Raw genomic sequence first — 23,759 nt, 5'->3', positions numbered from 1 at the left:
ACAATGAATCAAATGGAGAGAGAAGCAGGCACGACGGATTACAATGGGGGCAAAGACCTGCGTTAACTACCTTTCACTATCTGCAAAGAGAGAGTACTCCTAATAGAAATGAGGGGGGGGGGCACCATTCAAAGCAGATCAGTGTGCATAAACACGAAAATGTTTTCACTTACCACGTACTTGACATTCGACAGCTTATGATATTTGCTATTAAAAAACCATTGAAATTCACTGAAAAAACCATAGGTTATAGACCATATATAGTCAGGAATTAGCATTTACAAAACCTTGAAAATTCACTGAAAAAACCATAGGTTATAGACCATATATAGTTAGGAATTAGCATTTAAAAAACCTTATTTTACTCACACAAAACCATTGAAATTCCATATATAGTTAGTTGCACTAACTATATATCGCGCACCTGCAATCCACTGCTGATGATGTCACATATTACATCATTCATGACATGGTCAGTGACATCACTGATGACATCACTGATGACATCTCAAATGACATCACTGATGACATCACTGATGACATCTCAAATGACATCACTGATGACATGATGACACACCAATACCAGTTACTACATACGCACTCACTGATTCCTACGTCTACACACACATTCACTCATTCACCCATACAATCACTCATACATACAGTCACTTATTATTACAACACTATCATATGCACTCATACACCTATGCAGACAGTCACACACTGCCACTCATCCATGGAGTTACTCACACACCAAGTCAGTCCTGTAAAGAATCAATCACACTTCCATTTCTTCATCTATACAGTTAAACACAGAACACCATACTTCAGTGACATCACTGATGACATCACTAATGACATCTGAAATGACATCACTGATGACATCTCAAATGACATCACTGATGACATCATGACACACCAATACCAGTTACTACATACGCACTCACTGATTCGTACGTCTACACACACATTCATTCATTCACCCATACAATTACTCATACATACAGTCACTTATTATTAGAACACTATCATATGCACTCATACACCTAGTCAGTCCTGTAAAGAATCAATCACACTTCGATTTCCTCATTTATAGTTAAACACAGAACACCATACTTTTCACACATATACTAACACATACTTACTCTCTTATACAATCACTGATACAAGTACACATTGATATGCACAGAGTCACACACCTCCCAGCCAGCCACACACACACTCAGTCTTCCATACATCCAGTCATTCTTCAATATGTAAAACGTATTTAAACTTTACAAAAACACACACACTAGATGATGTCATCAGTGATGTCATCAGTGATGTCACTGACCATGTCATGAATGATGTAATATGTGACATCATCAGCAGTGGATTGCAGGTGCGCGATATATAGTTAGTGCAACTAACTATATATGGAATTTCAATGGTTTTGTGTGAGTAAAATAAGGTTTTTTAAATGCTAATTCCTAACTATATATGGTCTATAACCTATGGTTTTTTCAGTGAATATATATATATATATATATTCACTGAAAAAACCATAGGTTTCACACCAGTTATAGTTAGCTGGACATTTTACTCATACAAAACCATTGAAATTCCCCCGTTATAGTTAGTTGTACTCACTATAACTCGCGCGCCCGCAATGCACTGCTGATGATGTCACATATTTCATCATTCATGACATGGTCAGTGACATCTCTGATGACATCCCAAATGACATCACTGATGACATCACTGATGACATCATCCATTGAATGTGGTTTGCGTTGATATTTAAATTTGTAGTATAAATACACTACTTTGCATTGAAGAATGAGTGGATATATAAATATAAATGTGTGGATGGTGGATTTAGTAACAGTGTCATTGATTGTTTCCTTGACTAATTTGTAAAGTCTCACTATATATAATGTGTAATTACTAAACTGTGTGAAAATCTTTATTGCTTTGTCTTAATTGCTATGTTAAAGACTATATTTGTTATTGGTTTCTTAACTGAGTATTTGTATGGGTAAATGAATGTCTCTGTGGTTTGGTGGGGGATGTGTGATTGCCCAAAAATGTGTGAATAGTTCATTCAGTAGGTATATAAGGTTATGACTACATGTTATAACCGTTTTTTCAGTGAAAGTATATGTTTATGGGTGTGGTGGTGATGAAATATTTCTCTCAGTGGTACATCTCCATTAAACTTGAAAAAAAAGGCAGTGGATGTGACAGTTATATCTAATTAAGTGTGCCTAAGAATTAGTGATTGTATGAATCACTATATGGGTTACTGTATACTTGTAATAGTGATTTTATAACACTCTAAGTGTGAGTTACTATCTATATAAATAGATGAAGTGGTGTTTGTATAAGTGTGTAGATGAGTAAATGTAAGTATAATCAATTGTTTGCATAAGTCAGAAGGTTGTCTCTATAAGTGAATACAATGTGTGCTGGTGTGTAATGTTGAAATAGGCGTATAAGTATATTTGATAGTGTTCTGTTAATTATACACTGCATATAACTCTGAATCTATAGGTACGTGATTAGATGTGTGTATAGATCTATGAATCACTGAGTGGCTGTGTAGAAATTACTATTGGTGTGTCAATGGTTTCAAATATGGCACTTTCTATTTTACAGTGATTGATGAAATATTATACTAGTGTGTGATGAGGTGTATTTCATGGTCACATGGATGATGTCATCAGTGATGTCATTTGAGATGTCATCAGTGATGTCATCAGTGATGTCACTGACCATGTCATGAATGATGTAATATGTGCCATCATCAGCAGTGGATTGCGGGAACGCGATCTATAGTGAGTACAACTAACTATAATGGGGGAATTTCAATGGTTTTGTATGAGTAAAATGTCCATCTAACTATAACGTGTGTGAAACCTATGGTTTTTTAAGTGAATTTCAAAGGTTTTTTAAATGCTAATTTTAAAATGTATCAATTATTATATGTATTTGTTATTATACAAATGTTCTATTTTTTTTACAATACTTACATTTTAATTTTGATTTATGTATTATTATTTACAAATTTTTTATTTTTTTAATAATTCTGGCTTTTTTTGTGTTTTAAAGGAGCGCGCACGCTGCCCGCACGCATGCGCACGGTGTTCGCACGCAAGCACGCACGCTGCCCACACTCTGCGAAAATGTGTTCATTCCAAAAAGTCATTTCTGTAAATGTAATGTACAAAATAACCCAAAACATTCTATGACATAACTACAAAAATAGTATTTTTGACTTTTAAGAACTGTATATTAGCTTTAAACGCATTTACGAAAATCGGTTAAAACTCATTGATATGCGACGCGTGCGCGCTCTGTGCGGGCACCCTGCGCGCACGTAAAGTCATGTGACTTGAAAACAACACTTTTGATTGGTTCATAGTAGTTTCTTTTCCAAATCTTCAAACACCCCACCCACTTCCCTCACTATCTCTTTCACTTTCCTGGGAGAAACATCTGAAGAGATATCATCGTGCTCAAAACCATTTTTACAATGGCAGAACAGCAACAACACCAGTCTTCATCTGACTCTGAGGTGGAGTTTGTACCAGACAATCCACCACAGAAGAAAACAAGGAATCTTTTGTATGGAAATGTTCTCTTATCCTGAAGGCCAGTAGAAAGTTAATGCTTCTAAAGTCACATGCAGAATATTTGATACCACTCTCTCAAGAGGAGATCCCTCTAAGCATTATTCTTTTGGGATTGCAAGCATGACTCGCAGTTTTTTCAGAGTTTAAGGCACAGCAGCAGTGTTCGGGCAGTGTAGGAGATCATGCAGGAAGTGCTGTTTCAGGGTTTAGGGCAGTGCAGTGGTGTTTTAACATTATAGGGGCAATCGCTGAGAATGGTGTTTCAGGGTTTAGAGCAGTGCAGGAGTGTTGAAAGAGTTTAGCAGATTTTGCTAGGGATTGTGTTTCAGGGTTTAGGACAGTGCAGTGGTGTAGGGGGTCATGGTGGGATTGATATTTCTGAGTTTAGAGCAATACATTTGTGTTTGGGCAGTGTATGGTATCATGCATGGGCTAGGAGTATAAAGCACTGCATGTCCTAAAGCCTAACTCACTCCATGAGTACATGTATTCCCATGTCTGAAAACACATGCACCGAGCAAGTGATTTTGTCACAATATTCCCAAAAACTCACACTGTGATTCTATACAAATCAAAATATCCCTTGAAATTCACTGAAATGATTACTATCTGCTACTGAAAGATTTTCAATGGCATTTGTGCAGCACACCCAGAATGTTTACTAGACTGCAAGGAGACTATCTGAGAATTCTAACCCTGATATACAAGTGTGTAAGTGGTTAGACCATTTCATGTACACACTCTACATTTTTAACAACAGCACTATACTGCAAACAAATATCTACTCAAACACATTAACATACCAAATGCTCCTATCACAATGTTTTTCCCAAAGCAAACAAATTCAGAATCAGACTCTATACAAATAAACTCCTGCTTCCACATTAGAACACATTTTTCTTATTAACTTAAAGTGCACAACATAGATCCCCTTAGAAATTAACAACTCACCTTTAAAAATGCTTTTGTAGATTTAGAACAGTGTCAATCACACACCAGAATTTCTTAAGCAGAATCTCTGAATTGTACACCAGTCACTGGAACCATAGAATGGCATTGCTTCCCTCTCATTTTCCACACATATTCATGTAGATAACCAATGAAACTTCTTCCCACACAAATTGAAAACCAAACTAACACTTTCAAACTCACATAATATACAACCTTCCCCCACTGCTCTCTCTGCCTGTTACCATGGTAACACTCCATAGAACACCTAACTGAACACACAGGTGAAAAGTTCATCACGAACTGTTACAAACCAAACCAGCAAGGGTGTTTGACTTCTCAATATACCAGCTTATCCCGTGCAATGTTCCTTTCAATGAGTTTTTCCCAACCATTAGCATTACTTGTTTGCCAAGGGGCTACAAGTGTGCACATTCCAGTACCGAATTTTCTAAAACACAGTTACAGGTATTGCTTTCAATTGACCGATCAGTTCTGCCGAACTCCTGCACTGAGCCTACTACGCTGACGAGAGCGACCCACACTGTGCCTGTGCAGTTTACAAACCGCGAGTCAGAGACAGCGCTACCAGGCGTTCTCCTCGCGGATTCCTGCAGCAGCCATTACCACCAGCAAGCCGCTTCCCTGTACTTCGCTTCCAAGAAACCGCGAGTCGGAGACAGCGCATAAAGACACTCTCCTCGCGGTTTCCAGCGGCGGACTTTTTTTCCTGCAAGTTGCTTCCCTGTATTTCGCTTTCAAGAAACCGCGAGTCGGAGACAGCGCATAAAGGCACTCTCCTCGCGGTTTCCTACGCCGGCTTTTTCTTCCTGCAAGCCGCATTCTTGCTTTCTGCTGGCATTGCCTGGGAGTCGGAGACTGCGCATAAAGGCGCTATCCTCCCGAGGCACCATGTTGTTTCCCTCGCGCTGCTGTGTACATATAGGAGCGGCAGGGATTAAAGGTAATACTTGCATACCTTGACATCTTCAGACGTTGCCTCTGCCTGCAGTGTTAATTTTGGACGACGGAGCATAGTCTATCACATAAAATCTTTCATCTTCCAAACTTCATTCATAGGGCAAGATTACGACTGGAGCTGGGCCTTCAAAGACAATCTATTTATTGTGAGGCTGAAACCCTGAAATACTTTATAAGGACATTAAAAGCCGCAGACAACACATTAAAAGCCCGGCTAAAATAAATCTTTGTCTGCCCAGGAAATCCATGGAATTGTCAAGTTACAAAGGCCATAAAATCGCTAGAGATCGATAATTCATTACTAACCTCAGACACTATTCCATACACAGTCTGGAAAAAGGTTATCAATAAGCAGGTCAAACAAATCTCCCACCGGATGGACCTCCAGGCTTTAAAAACATCAACAGTCTTGCTCCCCCTGAACAACTCATACCTCCCTGGGGCACCTCAATCTTACCTCCTGGAAAACTTAAATGTAGTGGCTCAGAAGAATATAATGTTCATGCTTTTCCTAGGTCTGCGTTCAACTGCCTTTCACCGATGGGCTCCAACAAGTGAGGAGGGGGCATGCAGACTGTGCAATTACCAGACTGAATCATGGCTGCATCTCCTGTGCTGCTGTCCTGCCCTGGACGCCCCCAGAAGACTACTTTTAAAACCCTTATATTTAAAATGGGGCACCAGGTCGTGTTGGGAAGCATCGTCCATGTGCTTCACTTCCTCAGACACTCAAGTACTTGCAAGGACTGAAAAATTCGTGAGACTCTTGGACATCCTTTTTTTACCCTCTTTGGCCCCTGTGCTTCCAGTTCTCCCCCCCAAAAACTTATCACAGACTTTTTCTGCCCCCTTACTTAGCATTCCTACACTAATCTATTTTACTTTAAGTCCTGCACTGTTTTTCTCGATTATACGGGCACTTACAAGATTGATTTTTATATGTACAGGTCTTCAAATCTTGATTGTTTTTTTCAGTTTTTGCTTTTTTAAACTGTGCTAATGTTGATATTTTATAGCTATGGTTTTAATTAACTGCGCAAATCCAATAAACCTGCAACCTGAAACCTACTCCTTTTAAAAAACAGTAGCATGCACCCTAGTTTTCAATGTTGAATTTTCAGAAACCACCAATCATTTCTTTTTTTTCAAATGCACTGAATCTCATCCACATTTTTTTCTAAACTCCTACTTTTCAAACTACCATTTCATTTCCAGAGCCCATCTGAGCACAACCAGATCTTCCTTCAAGATGCTGAAAGTGTGGATTGTGGGACACAGCTATATTTTCTGGAGTGAAAGGTATGCAGCAAATAGATGCGTTCTCAACCTTGATTTACCAAATGTGGATATTATGTGGATTGGCTAGAGAGGATTTAGATGTCACCAATTGATGCCATTGGTAAAATCCTTTTTGCATCTCCCACACCCTGACCTCATATTGGTGCACTGTGGTGGCAATGACCTAGGCACTTTGACTGGGGTAGGTCTGGAAATGCTTTTAACCACTTCCATGCTAATGACAAGGTCAGCTCGTCATGCAGTATACTGTATCTGTGCTTATGACGAGTTGACCTTGTCATGAAGCATAGGATTTTAGGACTTTCAGCACCCAGTGGGAATTGCCTTAGCAGGCAAGGTGTTAAAGGACACCTTTGGGCAATTGATGTCACTTTTTCCTCAAACTGCCTTTGTATATTCTAATTTATGCCAAAGGCAAAAATGAAACTGGTCCAACCAATATTGTCCGCAGATTGAGAAAGCAAGGAAACATGTGAATAAGTCTGTTTCTGCTTTCCTCAGAGACTATGGTATGGTTTCTATATAGCACAACAACTTGCGTTACAACATGCAAGGCATTTATAGAGGAGACGGTGTACATTTCACAGATGAGGGGAACAGAGTCTTCCTCTTGAACTTTAGACTCTGCATCTGTACTTACTTGTAGGTACAAAAAACACTCAATGAACACAACGGCTCTTTTTCGAGCCAACCAACATCTAAACACTCAAACTTGTTATTTAACTGTATTTTTATTTTATTTTTTTGCCGACGTACGCGCACCGAGTGCGTGCACCGTGCGAGTACCCCGCGTTTAAAAAAAAAAATAATGTTTTGTTTGCCCTTCGCGTTCCTTTAGGGACCCCTGAGAAGGCCTAGGAGGTCAGGGAGTCTCTACCATGCCCCCTTTTCACGTTCTCTACTTTTATTTTAGGCTCTCTTCTGCCTCGGAGACACAAAATGGCGGCCAACACTTCCCGGTTTCGACCGATTGGAATGTTGACAGACGTCTAACAACAAATCAGAATTCCGCTCGCGCACACCCGATACGCACAGGGTGCGCGCACGGTGCGCGCTCCTAGATATATATATATTTTTTCTTTTGATTTTCTCAGGAACTACTGGAGGGATTTACACCATTTAAGCAAAAGTGTGATCTGCCAATTAGACTCTACCATTTTGCCAAATTTCTTGTAATTCCGTTCAGCAGTTCGGGCTGTAGCCGTGTCTAATCGTCCTATGGAAAATAACATGGGGAAAACACGTTTTGGGACCCCCCTTTTTTCTCAGCCCCCACTTGACAAATCCCCCCAAAACTTTCAGGGAAGGAGCGGAGCGGGCCATATTCGTTGAGAAAATTCGCAAAGATTCATCAAACGGCGCCAAAGTTATTCCCAATAGAATGTTGTAGAATGTTGTGGATTTCCTATGGAAACTAGGTCCTAACCATAACTACCTACTGGCGGTCGCCTCACTTTCCCCAGATCGAGGAAAAACAGGCCGCACTCCAGGGTGAATTCTTGAAAAGAATATTTATTTTTGATAAATCAATTTAAATTAAGGGTTGACCTCATTCCTGGATCATATATATATATTCTCACTGAAAAAAACATAGGTTTTAGGGGTGTTGAAGCTAGCTGGACATTTCACTTGTACAAAACCATTGAAATTCCTACGTTATAGTTAGTTCTGCTAACTGTAACTCGCTGGCCTGCAATCCACTGCTGATGATGTCACATATTACATAATTCATGACATGGTCCTGTATTACTACAGCTACAACACTACACTGAATGTACAACAACATTCATAGGAACACGTCATGTCCACCATCTTTTATGTGTGCAACTATGGATGAATATAGGGTCAGTGATACCCCATACCTTCAATGTTGGCCATGCTGTGGTACTTTACAGATATAGTGACACATTTGCGTTTAAGACCCGGGTGACCTCAGCACTACAACACGGACAACAGAATCAGTTGATTTCTCATTTAGCTCACAACGGAACCACGCCCATAGTTCCGGAATCATGGTTCACAGCTCACACAGCACTGGCATATGCTAGTCCAGCCCACTCAGCTTACACTTCCAGGAAACCACAACAAATTTAACGACACTTTCCTAATGCTAAAGCGACGATAATTTTAACACTGTCCTTGTAAATATGCCCCCAATATCGCGAGAGAGAGTTTGCAAGTGAGAACCTTGTTAATATAAGACTGTGCACTTAACATATCAATCCACCGCGCATATTAAACATGTTAAAGTCTACTTCAGAACACATGTTAGGATCTGACATAAACCCCAATTAGCGGGAGTTTTCCTATCGGTCCTCAAATCCAGGGTCACCTTGTAAATACAACGCTGTTGTCAAACCTCCCTCTTCCTTTTTATATTCTCAAAGAAACACCTACCTTCCCACTGAGAACACCTACATTGTAACTCCTTGGAGATACGAGGCGACCCCTTAGCAAACGGGCTGCTAACATGCACCAAGGGATCTTTGCGTCACTTAGTAAATAGTGCGATATCATTTTTATCACATTTTTGGCTTTTTTTTTTAAATTGCGGTGAAATGGCACTTGTTATTATGCCCTCAAGCTTGCTATGACACAGCGAGAACCTCGACTCCCGCCCTGCCATAGCAAACAGCAATGTCCCGCTCCTATGGGGTGGTGTTCCCCAAGGCTTTCCACTGCTCCAGAATGGGGACCACACGGCCCCCCTCCCAAAATATAAAAAGCCCTGGAGGGTGGTAATCCCCGGGGCTTAGACGGACCTTTCAGCTCCCTCACCCAGTTATTTTGTAGCACCACGGAATGGCGGTCTCTGGGCTACAGGGCCCATGTAGTATTGACATTCTAAACTACACACATCCTGGCTGAGCAGCATGCTACAGCCCCTCTGGACCAACATCAAATGTAATATTTTAGACCCCAAGATTTGACCATCCCAGGTAGCTAATTGTTAAACAAGCACAGGAGCCCGAGCTTCTTTTTTTTTTTTTACGGTAGATCCATGCACCCAGCGCCCATTTTTCTGTTTTTTGGGGCCCTAGGAATCCCTGTGGGAACCGCTGAGCAGGTCTAGCGGGTCCAAATATGTGTTACCAGCCCTGTTTATACATTTCAAACCCTTGTTCCACTAATTTATAGACCCTCACTTCTACCGAGGCACAAAATGGCTGCTAACACTTCCTGGTTTCGAATGTTGACAACCACTTGACAGCCAATCAGCATTCAGCACGTCATCAGGATGATGCGCTTAGTGTATGCGCAAGATACACGCATCCACCAAGGCCATTAATATATATGTACTTTTACTTGTAATTTTCTCAGAAACTACTGAACGTATTTACACCATTTAAGCAAAAGGCACGAGTCTGAACCGAGGACTACCTCTTTGCCACATTTGGTATAATTCCGTTCAACCGTTTGGGCTGTAGCCGCAATAAACAGTTCCTATGAAAAATTGCATGGGGAAAACAAGTTTTGGGATGCCACAAGCTACATTTCTGTTTTTCACCCTCCTGAGGCGGAAGCCGGGAGGTTCTCTCTTACTCCTCACAACCCTTTTTAAAATTGCTACTAGTGCAGCGCTTGATGTAAAAAGCGTTTTTATTATTTGTAGGGTGTATTGACATCACGCTTGATTAATACGCGTTTCTCGTGCCAGATTAGTGTAGTACCACCTCACTGCTCCCTGGGCCCACTCTCAGCTGAGGATTGACGCTGAGGGTGTGGTACCGGGATCCGAAGCCTCCACAGCGGCCATCTTGGGGGTGACGAAGCGCTCAGGTGCGCTCTAGTCTCTGATAAAAGGGCTCCTCGCCCCCGGCGCCTTAGCAAGCTTCATTTCTGTTTTTCACCCTCCTGAGGCGGAAGCCGGGAGGTTCTTTCTTACTCCTCACAACCCTTTTTAAAATTGCTACTAGTGCAGCGCTTGATGTAAAAAGCGTTTTTATTATTTGTAGGGTGTATTGACATCGCGCTTGATTAGTAAGCGTTTCTCGTGCCAGATTAGTGTAGTACCACCTCACTGCTCCCTGGGCCCACTCTCAGCTGAGGATTGACGCTGAGGGTGTGGTACCGGGATCCGAAGCCTCCACAGCGGCCATCTTGAGGGTGACGAAGCGCTCAGGTGCGCTCTAGTCTCTGATATAAGGGCTCCTCGCCCCCGGTGCCTTAGCAAGCTACATTTCTGTTTTTCACCCTCCTGAGGCGGAAGCCGGGAGGTTCTCTCTTACTCCTCACAACCCTTTTTAAAATTGCTACTAGTGCAGCGCTTGATGTAAAAAGCGTTTTTATTATTTGTAGGGTGTATTGACTTCGCGCTTGATTAATAAGCGTTTCCCGTGCCGGATTAGTGTAGTACCACCTCACTGCTCCATGGGCCCACTCTCAGCTGAGGATTGACGCTGAGGGTGTGGTACCGGGATCCGAAGCCTCCACAGCGGCCATCTTGGGGGTGACGAAGCGCTCAGGTGCGCTCTAGTCTCTGATAAAAGGGCTCCTCGCCCCCGGCGCCTTAGCAAGCTACATTTCTGTTTTTCACCCTCCTGAGGCGGAAGCCGGGAGGTTCTCTCTTACTCCTCACAACCCTTTTTAAAATTGCTACTAGTGCAGCGCTTGATGTAAAAAGCGTTTTTAATATTTGTAGGGTGTATTGACTTCGCGCTTGATTAATAAGCGTTTCTCGTGCCAGATTAGTGTAGTACCACCTCACTGATCCCTGGGCCCACTCTCAGCTGAGGATTGATGCTGAGGGTGTGGTACCAGGATCCGAAGCCTCCACAGCGGCCATCTTGGGGGTGACGAAGCGCTCAGGTGCGCTCTAGTCTCTGATAAAAAGGATGGTTCCTCTCCGCGTAGCGGACGCGTTGCAGACACGCCTGAATCACGCCGGAGTCATGCCAGAGTCCTGCCCGTCTGCGCCCGTCCGTGCCAGGACGTGCCCAGGGCCCTGCCCCCCTGTCGTACGTTCCCTGGGCTCCACCACATATCCCCGACTTCGCCTTTTACAGTTAAACCAGGTTACTACCTCCCCGTCCCTGTGCAATCACTCGTTAGACCCCTCGCTCAATCAACACCATTGTCGACATTGCTCTTATCATCTGCTTAAAACTCCAGAGATTAGGCAGAAACAACCCCATACGCTTAATATGGCCCTTTTGAATTGTCGTTCCCTGCCGAAACATGCCTCTGAGATCTCTTTCCTACTACAAGACTCAGCACTGGATATACTGTTTCTCACGGAAACATGGCTAGGGCCCTGCTCTGGCCCAGATATTGTTCAGGCCTTGCCCCCGGGCTACCTAATTCAACACCGGGACCGGACAGGAAATATAGGTGGCGGGATCGCTATTCTTTACAAGGACCATTTAGTCTGCCGTCTTTTAGGCAGCCCTTTACTGGACTGTGAAAACGTCCACTTCTCGATCACCCTTTCATCCTTTACCTCCTTCACGGGGCTCTTAATCTATCGCCCAAATTGACCTCTAGGACAATTTCATAGGACATTACTGGAAACTGTCGTGAATCTTGCCAGTTCAGCCCCCAACTTTACCATATTGGGAGATCTGAACTTCCATTTCGATGACCCTCTTGACATGACAGCGGCGGATCTTGTATTAGATCTAGAGACATGCGAAATGGCTCTTAAAATTCACAAGCCTACTCACATAAAGGGACATCTGCTTGACCCCATTTTTTCTAACTAAACCAATCTCACCACTTCGCATCCTTATCCTTTACCTTGGTCAGATCACTTCTGCATACCTTTCTCATGGATCATTCCTCCCTTACCCCTGGTCAAAACTTTTAGTATCAAAAAGACTAAACATTGGTCTAAGCGCAAGACTAGCGAAGAGGCAGAAGAACTAAAGTCCACCCTACCGCCCGCTAATCCGGACATAAACATAGCGAATTCAGAGTTTAACCAATGGATTGAGAACTCATTAGACGTCATTCTACCAAGAAAATCCACAGTACAAAAAAGGGATCCATCAATCATCCTTGGTTCAGTCCTGAGCTTCGAAAACTTAAACAGAACTGCAAAAAAGTAGAGAGACTATGGAGGAAAGATTTCAACATAGAGATAAAAGTCAAATATAGAGCCTCTATCAAAGCCTATAAAATCGCGTTAAAGGCGACTAAACTATCTTTTTATGCGGAAAAAATTATCACATCCTCCAATTCAACCAAGGAGATTTTTAAAATTGTGAAAAGCTTGTTGAAACCCCCGGATCCCCCGTTGGCCCAACAAACATCTGATTCTCGCTGTGAAGAATTGGCACTCTTCTTCCACACGAAAATCCAAAATATTCTTCTGGCCCTCCCACCTGTTTCCAGTCCCGACTTTCTTGCGACACCTGCTCACTCCCCTCCCAGATCAACCCCCGAGCTTTCTTCATTCAGCCCACTCACCAAGGAACTGTTATCCCCTTCTTAATTTAATTAAAAGCGGATCTCCTCTTGACCCTGCCCCCTTCAACACCTTGAAGCTAGTCATGCCTATTTTAGAGTCTCCAGTCATAAAATTGATCAACCTCTCGATCGAAACAGGTACAGTCCCTTTGGACTGGAAAACTGCCATGCTTAAACCTCTGTTAAAAAAATCTAACCTTGACCCTGAAGACTTATCCAATTACAGGCCCATTTCACTTCTCCCGGCCATTAGCAAATTGGCGGAAAAATTTATCAACCAGCAACTGTCATCATTCTTGGAGACTTCCAACTCACTCCATTCCTCTCAAACAGGCTTCCGCCCGGGTCAAGGGACGGAGACGGCGCTACTCAAGGTGGTAGAAGAGTCCAGGAGGATATTGGGCACGGGTGGCAACGTGGCCGTTATCCTCCCGGACCTCAGTGCCGCCTTCGATATGGTTAGCCACCGTATCCTCCTAGCCCGCCTTAAAGAAATAGGAGTCTTGGGAAAGGCGCTTTCCTGGCTCGAATCGTTTCTTTGTGACAGATTTTTTAAAGTATTTGAAGGGGATTGTCACTCCTCATCCCTCCCCCTGCAGTGTGGGGTTCCACAGGGCTCCTCCCTTAGCCCCACACTTTTTAACGTTTACATGTCCCCCCTTGCTAAAATAGTGGCCCCTTATGGAATCGAACTAATCAGCTATGCTGATGATACCCAGCTTGTGGTGTCTCTCAACCAGGCTGATTCGTCGCACCCAAGTTTGAGCAACTGCCTCGAAGAGGTATCTAAGTGAATGGGCCTGTCGCAGCTAAAACTGAACAATCAAAAAACTGAACTGATGTTACTGGGCAGAAAGGCCTTGTTCAATTCCCCAATGCTGTGGACCCCGTCTATGGGCACCAGCCCGATTCAGAAAAAAGTGATCAAAAGCCTGGATTTCTGGCTTGATGATAACCTTACATTCATAGTACAAGCCAGAAAAACCGCGGCTACTTGTTTTGGTCTGCTTAAATCCACCCGCAAAATTCTCCCTCAACTCCCAGAGAGAGACAAAAAAATCCTGATTCAGGCCTTGATTCTATCTAGGCTGGATTATGGCAATGCGCTCTACCTGGGAGCCCCGATCTCCGTAATCCAGAAACTTCAGGTGGTGCAGAACTCAGCCGCTAGATTGCTGACAAACACTAATCACCGCTCCTCAGCTAAACCAGCTCTTAGATCACTTCACTGGTTACCCATAAAAGAACGGGTACACTTCAAAGCCCTCTGCATTGCCCACAAAAATCTTCAGGGCAATGGCCCTCCCATCCTGACTAACCTGATCAAAACATACAAGGCTTCGAGAAACCTTCGTTCCAACGACCAGAACCTGGCACAAGTCAGCAGAATCAACAAAGCCCGCACGGGTGGTTGGCTCTTTTCTCATAACATCTCAAGGTTGTGGAACTCTCTGCCCCCCTCTCTCAGACAGGAGCCCAATCATCTCACTTTCCGGAAGAAAATAAAAACCTGGCTTTTCCCTACCAACTAATCCATCCTTTCTGATTCTACCTTCTGTAGCTGCAAGCGCTGGGATGCCTCCGGGTCGCCATGCGCTATAAAAATGCTATTTTCATTTCATTTCATTTCACTTTTTTCTCTGGCCCCGCTTCAAATGCAATATTTTAGACCACAGGATTGGTCCTTCCCAGGTAGCTAATTTTTAAACAAGCACAGGAGCCAGCGCTTCGTTTTCATTTTTTTACCGAGGATCCATGCACCCAGCGCACATTTCTCAGTTTTTTCAAAAAGGAAAACATCTTTTTTGGGCCCTAGAGGCTCTTGTGGGACCCCCTAAACAGGTCTAGAGGGTAAAAATATTTCTTACCTGCCACGTTTATATGTTTTAAACACTTGTTCCAATAATTTCTAGAACCTCGCTTCTACCGAGGCACAAAATGACTGCCAACACTTCCTGGTTTCGAATGTTGACAACCACTTGACAGCCAATCAGCTTTCTGCGTGCGATCGGGACGGGGTGCTTAAAATTCGCGCATCCACCGAGGCAATAGACATATATGTACATTTAATTGTAATTTTCTCAGCAACTACTGAACTGATTTACACCATATAAGCAAAAGGCAACAGTCTGAACCAAGGACTACAACTTTGCCAAATTTGGTGTAATTGCGTTCAGCCGTTCGGGCTGTAGCCGCGATAAACATTACCTATGGAAAATTGCATAGTGAAAACACGTTTTGGGACACCCTTTTTTCTCAGCACCCACTTCATGAATCACCCCAAGACTTTCAGGATAGGAGTGGACCGGAATGCCCCTCCAGTTTTGAAAATTTCGCGAAGATTCGTCAGCCGGCCCCAAAGTTATTCCAAATAGAATGTTGCGGATGTCCTATAAAAAATAGTTCCTAACTATAACAAACTACTGGCGACCACCAGTAGGTAATACATACATACACCTATAACATGAAATCTAATAAAAAACATTATATTATAAATTAAAACATTAAAATATGAATTAATTTTTAAACAATAGAGAGAAGGTTGGCTAGCGTAGTGGTAAAAATTTCAATTTCCACTCCAATGAAGGCAACAGTAGGGAAATTGCTGGATAGTGGCTAGGTAAAAATTACTATCCCCTCTAGAATGAGTACACCAGTAGTTAAAGGGGCCGATTCCGATTTGGGAAAAACCGCTCCGAATAGCCGTTCAGAGCGTTTTTCCCATACGAATCGTACCCTGCAACGTCCCCCGTACGTACGACGAAGTACGATTCGTACCAGGAGCCGTACTCCGTACGAGTCGTACAGAGACCGTACAACTCTAATCTCTGTACGATTCTCCCTCGGAACAAGCTGTACGCGACATCTGTACGGTTCGTGGCTGGTTTTTACGACCCAGCAAGTACGATACGTGTCGGGTACGCACCGTACGACCCTTTTACTACAGGAGCTGAAAACAGCCGTAAAAGGAGAGTTCGCACCAAAACAGGTACGGAATGGCCCCCCCGGGTACGGTGCGTACCCCCCATGATCGCAGGGGTACGGTGCGTTCCCCTGCGATCATGGGGTATGGTCCGTACACCCATCGTACATGGGGTACGGTGCATACACCCATCGTACATGGGGTACGGTACGTACACCCATCGTACATGGGGTACGGTGCGTACACCCATCATACATGGAATATGGTGCGTACACTGATCGTACATAGGGTATGGTGTGTACACCCATCATACATGGGGTACGGTGCGTACACCCAGCGTACATGGGGTACGGTGCGTACACCCATCGTACATGGCGTACGGTGCGTACTCCCAGCATACATGGGGTACGGTGCGTACACCTGCGATCATGGGTTGTACGGACCGTACAGTGTGAATGTGTTTGTGTGCTTTTCCGTACGACTCACCCTTACCTGACGTGGACCATACGAATCGCGTCCTCATATCCCGGTCCGGATCGTACTCATCGGGTCTTACGGCATGTGTATGAGTCGTACGGCATATGTACGAGTCGTACGGTTCACGGTTTCAGCCTTGCAATACGTACGGATCGCGACGATTCGGACGGATTCACGGAATACGGATCGTACTATGCGACTCGGACGGACGGGTACGATTCGTACGGAGAGGGCTCCGGATACAAATCGTACGGACATTTTTTTCCCCGAATCGGAAACGACCCCAAAGTGTTGGATAGTGGAGGGGCAAAAATTACTAATCCCATTCCAGTTTGTTCAACAGTGGAGAAGTTTTGGATAGCAGAGGGGTGAACATTACTATCCCCACTCCAACTACTGCAACATTAGGGAAAGTATTGGATAGCGGAGGGGTAAAAATTACTATTCCCAATCCAGTGAGTGCCACAGTAAGGAAAGGTTTGGATAGCGGAGGGGAAAAAATACTATTCCGACCAGAAATTGCAACAGTAGGGAAAGTGTTGGATAGCGGAGAGGTAAAAATTACTAGTGCCACTCCAGTGAGTGCAACAGTAGGTAAAGTGTTGGATAGTGGAGGGGTAAAAATTCGTATTCCCATTGAAGTCAATTCAAAATTAAAAACAATCAAAATATTAACTACACTGCAAAAGATGTTAAAACTAAAAAAAAGAAAACATTAAAAAATAATTAAAATTACAGAAGAGAGAAATATATTATAATGTAACAAAAATCTAAAAATTAGCTTTAGAGTTTATTGTATAACACATTTTAAATAATTTACAAACAGCCATATTTAATAGAAATTAATAATAATTAAACACATTCATTGTTACATTAATGTAATATTTGTTTATTTCCTACCCTATAACACCCCACAATTCACAACACACATCTACATTTTTTATAAAAGTGTACCTCCATAATTAACCTAATTAATGATCGAATAAATTATTATTAACTAAATCAAATTAAAACAGATACAAAATGAATGTACTCACCAAAGTTACCCCTATAAAACCAAAATCCACACACAAAATACAAATAAACAATTACCATCAATATTTATCAATTAATAAATGAATATTAATGAACAACTAGTTATTAATTAATTAAACCTAAAAGCCTGAGGGTTCGGTCAGTTGTTTTCAGCTGCCATCTATCCTGTCGTGAGGGGAATGGCACAGCACACCCACATCCCCCAGCAGCCCCTGTAATGCTGCACTCACGCCCGGAGGCGCTACCAAATCACCCCCGACCTCCTGCAGCTCTGGAAGCCTGAGGGTCCGGTCAGTTGTTATCTGCTATCATCTATCCTGCTGTGAGGGGAACGGCACAGCACACCCAGGTTCAGACACGCTGTAAGGGGAATGGTAGCAGCGGGAACCACATCCCTCAAGAGCCCCGGCGACGCTGCACTTGCGCCCGGAGGTGCTACTAAAGACCCTGTGCTGAGCCTTCTGTTCTGAACATAATAATCTATTTGGTCGCAGAGGTTTTTTTTTTCACACATAACCTCTGCCTTGGACAGATACTGGCAGTATGAAGTTTTGTGAGAGTATGTATGTTTCCAAATGGTTGTGGTATGGTTGTATTTATTGAAGTCAGTCAAGGAGCTGTTGTTTTACTATTGAATGGATTTGTATGTATAACATTGTATGTAATGATTGTGTTAATTTTGTCTTTTGTATGGCAGCGGGAGCAGCGGGAGCAGTGGCAGCGGCGGGATCCCAGACCGCGATCTAAGAGTGTCTGCAGCGGAATTGCCTCGCTTCTCTTGTTGATTTGGTGTGCATTGGTGCCGCGTGTGAACCCCGACCCCGGTCCCGACCTTTAGCCCTCGGGGGGCGCTTCTGGGCTCAGAGCGGATATTAGTGCGGACAATTGGAGGCGGAGAAGTTTCTGCGGCACGAGAAGCGGAATGGCTGCAGCGACCTAGCGTTTGCGTTGGCGTTGTGGTTTGTGCTTGCCGGTCGACCGCCGGCCAGAGCCAGAGTCTGCGCCCCTGGAGCCTGAGCCACACCACAACCTGGGAAGAGGTGGGAGGCAGTACTGAGGCACAGTGGGGGAAAACTGATAAGAATTGACCAGCCACGATACCACTGGCTCGTCGATCATGCACTGAGGGAAAAATCCCTGCAAAAAGACTGTGAGTGGTGCTCTGCAGGCCTGCTTGAATTGCGATTGGGGTGACGGAATTCTAGCGGAAGCGAGTCCATGAGTCCACGAGCGAGACAGCGAGAATGCACTCAGGACGGTGAGCCCCCCAGCAAAACCCAGCACCGTGCCATGCCAAGCTGCCTGACCCTGAACCCTGAATAGCCCCCTACTGACTATAATCCTAAATAGCCCCCTGCTGATCTTAAAAACCAAAGCCAAAGGCTAAGCTAAGCTAAGTTAGTAACTAAAAGGCATTTGCGGGGAGGTGAGTGGGCAGAAGCAGGGAAGAAGAGCGGCGGCGGCCCGGGCCCTGGCCAACAATGCTGCTGTTGCTCAGAAACTGCCTGGTTGCAGGTTTGAAATCGCATCGGAAACCCCACAAGAATCCCCACTGTGTTGAAATCCAGCAATCATAGAATATACTGCCAGCTGGTCAGAACCTGTCGACTTTGGCAGTTTCGTTGACTGCAGCATCTTTGGCTTTTGAATAGAATTAATTGTGGCCAAACCGGCAGTGGAACATTGTTGAAAACAGAGCCCTGGGCTGTCACACCGTCACACATCTGCAACATCGCCCCTCCCTGACGGCAGCTGCCCCAGTGTTGTGTGCCGTGCCCTTGCAAGCCGGGACACAGAGGGAGCAGACAGGCTCGGGAGGTACGAACGGTGAGCCGCGGTGAGGCGCAGGGGACGCATAGACCACCGGAGCGGAGTAGCAGCCTTAAGATCACGGCCTACATCAGCATTGTAGAAGTCCGTGGAAGGTCCGTGATCAAAACAAAGCTGCGGAGCCACGAGCATAAAAACACGCAAAACCCATAAAAACGCGAAGAGTTTGAAAAAACGAAGCCGGAGAGAAAAAGTCAGAGAGCCGGCAGATCGTTAACAAGTAAGTGGGAAATCATGAGGTCCGGAAAAGTGCGGCAGGAGACAAATGACGAGACAAAAAGAAATAATGAAGATAAAGACCAGGGCCCATTAAAGACCGGGAAAAAAAAAAAAAGATCGTACAGCAAAGAGAGAGACTTGTGTCTGCCCCCGAACTATCGACAACTAGTCCGAAAAAAACCATTGGAATTTAAAAAAAATTTTTACTTGAAGGACCCCATGGCGGTCATTTATGGCCAAACGCATGAACAAGCGCACCTGCCAAGTCCAATTGCACCGGCATCAAGGACAAACAACAGTGAACAGCCGCAAGTAAAGAGCAAGAGAGAGGAAAAGGAAGCACAAAAATGCACGTTTGAGAACAACTCGCCAACTAAACCAACAAATCAGTCACGAACTTCTCAAATTCCTGCCAAGTCAAAAGGCAACATTGAAGATCGTAACTCGATGGTGGTACTAGCCCAAATACATAATAACAGCTCCCCAACTCAGGAAAAACCTGTGAAAATAGTAACCAGGAATACGGACAAAGTCAATAGCCCTACTGTAAAGGAAAACAAAACTGGGGTCGAGCACATCATCGTAAAAGATGACATATGGTCAACCTCCTTCTCCTTACCCAATGAGACAAGCTTGGACAGACTAATGGAATCTAATACTCAAACAGGAAAGCTCATCCAATCCCAACGCAATGAAGAAACCAAGAATCAGCAAAGCCCGCAAGGTGGACACAGGCCGGCACAAGATCAGGAAAAGGGACTGGGTGGAGAAGAAAGGTTAGAATCAACACCACTAAATCCAGACAAAAACCATGACAAAGGGGAAGAGGGGCAAAGAAAAAAAAAAGGATGGCCTAAAACAATAAACCTGACGTCCCCAATTACGATCTCCTCTGTGTGTGGGTCAGAAGAAGTGTCAGAGGTTTTGGGAGTTCAGGCTGGAGAGGTCAATAAGGCCCCATGGAGCGAAACATTATTAATAACCTTGGACCATGCAATAGGGGAACTGAATTTCCAGTCCGATAAAATGGATGTACAAATTGATTTAATAAATCTAATCGCTGGTCACATTTCAGGCATAAATACTAGGCTGGACCATATGGCATCGCTCTTACCTAGGAGGGTAGACACGGTATACCACACAGATACCGCTCAGCCAAGCTGTGTATGTGGCAAATTGGTGGATAAATTGTCAAACCTACCTGACATCCTAAAAGATATCCTATGGGCAGTTCAGTCTTCAATAGGAATAAAAAAAAAACAGGAGCCCCAGAGGGATAAAGGAGTTTGAAGAGGAAAATGGGAGCCTATACGAAGACAAGGAACAAAACACAAACAATGCCCAGGAACAAGAGAAATAAAAGATAAACAAGGAGCGTTCAGAACAGAGAGCCCGTCGAATTGATGATACACAAAGCGTAAGCGACAATCAAAAAACAAAGTTAACAAAAAGACAAAGGAAAAGTGCCAGGAAGGGGAGGACCAATCCTAAGGAGCTCCCTCTGACAAATGATCATACTTATCCAATCTTCAATCAAACAACTTCAAAGAAAGAAAAACTATTAACGGAAAAAAACGCTTCAAACCTCACAGATAAGACCTTGGATCAATCAAACCAGTCAAGAGAAGAGCATGGATACAACTCGCTAATTGAATCAGTGACCTCTCCCATGTTGATCAAGTCAAATCACACACAAGGAGAAAAAAATGTGTCTACAAAAAAACATAAAACTACTCATCCACAAAACAAAAACCGGATCCAAGTCGAAGGTGATGAAAAACGATCATGCGAAGAGGACCACGGAGACCAGGTAGTAATGACACAGCGGATAAACGAAACCCCAACACATGCCAGTAGAAAAGTTAAACAAGACAAGTGGACCCAAAACTCTCAGAAGAACATGGAAAAACAACCAATCGAAGGCAATAAAATCAACCAAAGGCAAATTATAAAAACAGATATGGAAGACGGAAGTGCCAGAACTCCGATTAAAATAAAGACAAATGGGTACGGGCGATCTTGCAACCTCCAACAAAAAGATCAGTACCTAGCGCATACACAGACATGTAAACAAACAAAGTACGACAAACTGAACGGCATAAAAAACAAAGGGAACAAGATGAATACAGGTAGGCCAATCGCACCCATCTTTCAGCCAGATAGAACAACTACCGCACCTGGAGAAACAACAAAAAACACCCTAGCACTAGGTAGAACAATAAACATGAAAGGAGAACCAATAAAAAACACACAACAGCAAGAAGTAAAGGAAGAAAAACCAGTAGTCCAAACACAAGAAGAATCCCCTGAAAAACTGGCATTCGTACCAGAATATCAGACAACTGGAGGACAAGACTTCTTGAACAGAGGAAATATAATGCAGCTGCTCAAAGAAATTCCAGAATTAGATGAAATATCATCGCAAGAACTCCTGTCTGTAGAATTCAAAACCAATGTAAACAATCCGGACGTAGAGGAGTCCTTAACAACTTGGTCATCAAGAAATGTTGTAGACAGGATACTCGCTATGAGCCTGACCTTTGACGCATGGGGCATTGGGCTGAGGCGATGTCAACGGAAAAAATACCCATTCCCCCTTTTAAAAAACACCCAAAAAGGTATTCCAGAAAAGGAAGCCGGAAACCCTCAGAAATCATGCTTAAAGAGTGAATGCTCAGTAACCCCACAAAAAAGACCACAATGAGCAAGGATCCAGGCAAACTCAGACGAACAAGAAACCATGCTGGAAAAGAGCACAGACTGGTCTTGGGTCGCAAAGGCGTTGAGCAATAAGAGTTCCTAACCATTCTAAAAAGCCAAATGAGAATAAAAAACCACAGCTGCGGATAACACCTTAAGATCAAAACGAACCGGGGAAAACTCAAAGAACTCGGGACAAATCCATCATGTTGAACACACACACGATTAGCATTTGTTCTTGGAACGTCCATGGCTTCAACAGTATGGGGCAAGATCATGAAACCATAAAATTCTTGGAACAACACGATCGAATATTACTCCAAGAAACTTGGAATTTGAGCCCAGTATCCATCCCCGGTTACATAGAGTCTCATGTCCTAGCAGAAAAACTCTCAAAATTTGGGCACCCTAGAGGAGGCCTATCAATATACATCACACAGCGGTATGGATGGCAAGTGGAAGAAGTAGATACTGGGGTAAATTGGTTGCAAGCGATAAAACTCACAGAGTGGACTAACTTGAATCTACACAACCATAACTTATTAATGCTCAATGTCTATGTTCACCCAGAAAAGAAACAGAAGAAGGAGAGATTAACAACACTATGGTCCTTGATTCAAGCACTACAAATCTCACACGGTTCGCATTTCCTGATCATTTTAGGAGATTTTAATAGTAACCTAAAAAAGAACAATTGTATAACTCAGGAGCTCGGAGACCTGGGCCTATCAATTTTGAATGGGAACGTAAATGGGGACCGACCGACATCAATAACTTTCTTAAGCGGTAATCGGAAATCAACCATAGAATTCACGATAATGAGCAATAACCTGGTGTCGAAAGTAAGCCCTTTCTTGGTCGAGCAACGTAGAGAAAGTGATCACTTCCCATTAATTACTAAAATCGATTCACTGGTCAACAAGTCCCAAAAAATCAATACTGTTGCTCAACACACTGAAAAATTCAACCTTCGGAAAGGGATATGGGGAGGGAAAGACATAAAACAAACAATAGAAAAAGTCAAAAAACAATTGTCGGAAATGACAAGTAAAGAAAAAGAAAACCCAATAAAAACATGGGAATATTTATGTAGTGCCCTAATGAGAGACCCTCCACCCACGAAACCAAATAAAGGACGAATCGATACAGGGAAGAAGCCTTGGTTCAACCTCTCCCTCAGGGAGGAAAAAAGGAAAATTTCACGCGAAGTCCGGAATCAGGTAGCAACAGTGAAAAACGGAAAGAAACCAGATAAGGCGAAATTAAAGGCCATGCGGAAAAAATATAAGACCCTGCTGAGTAAAGCAAAAAAACTATACCAAGAA

The sequence above is a fragment of the Lissotriton helveticus genome, chromosome 4_1 (assembly GCF_964261635.1).
Source record: "Lissotriton helveticus chromosome 4_1, aLisHel1.1, whole genome shotgun sequence".
In the NCBI taxonomy this organism is placed as follows: domain Eukaryota; kingdom Metazoa; phylum Chordata; class Amphibia; order Caudata; family Salamandridae; genus Lissotriton; species Lissotriton helveticus.
Note: the sequence above shows the minus strand (reverse complement) of the source record.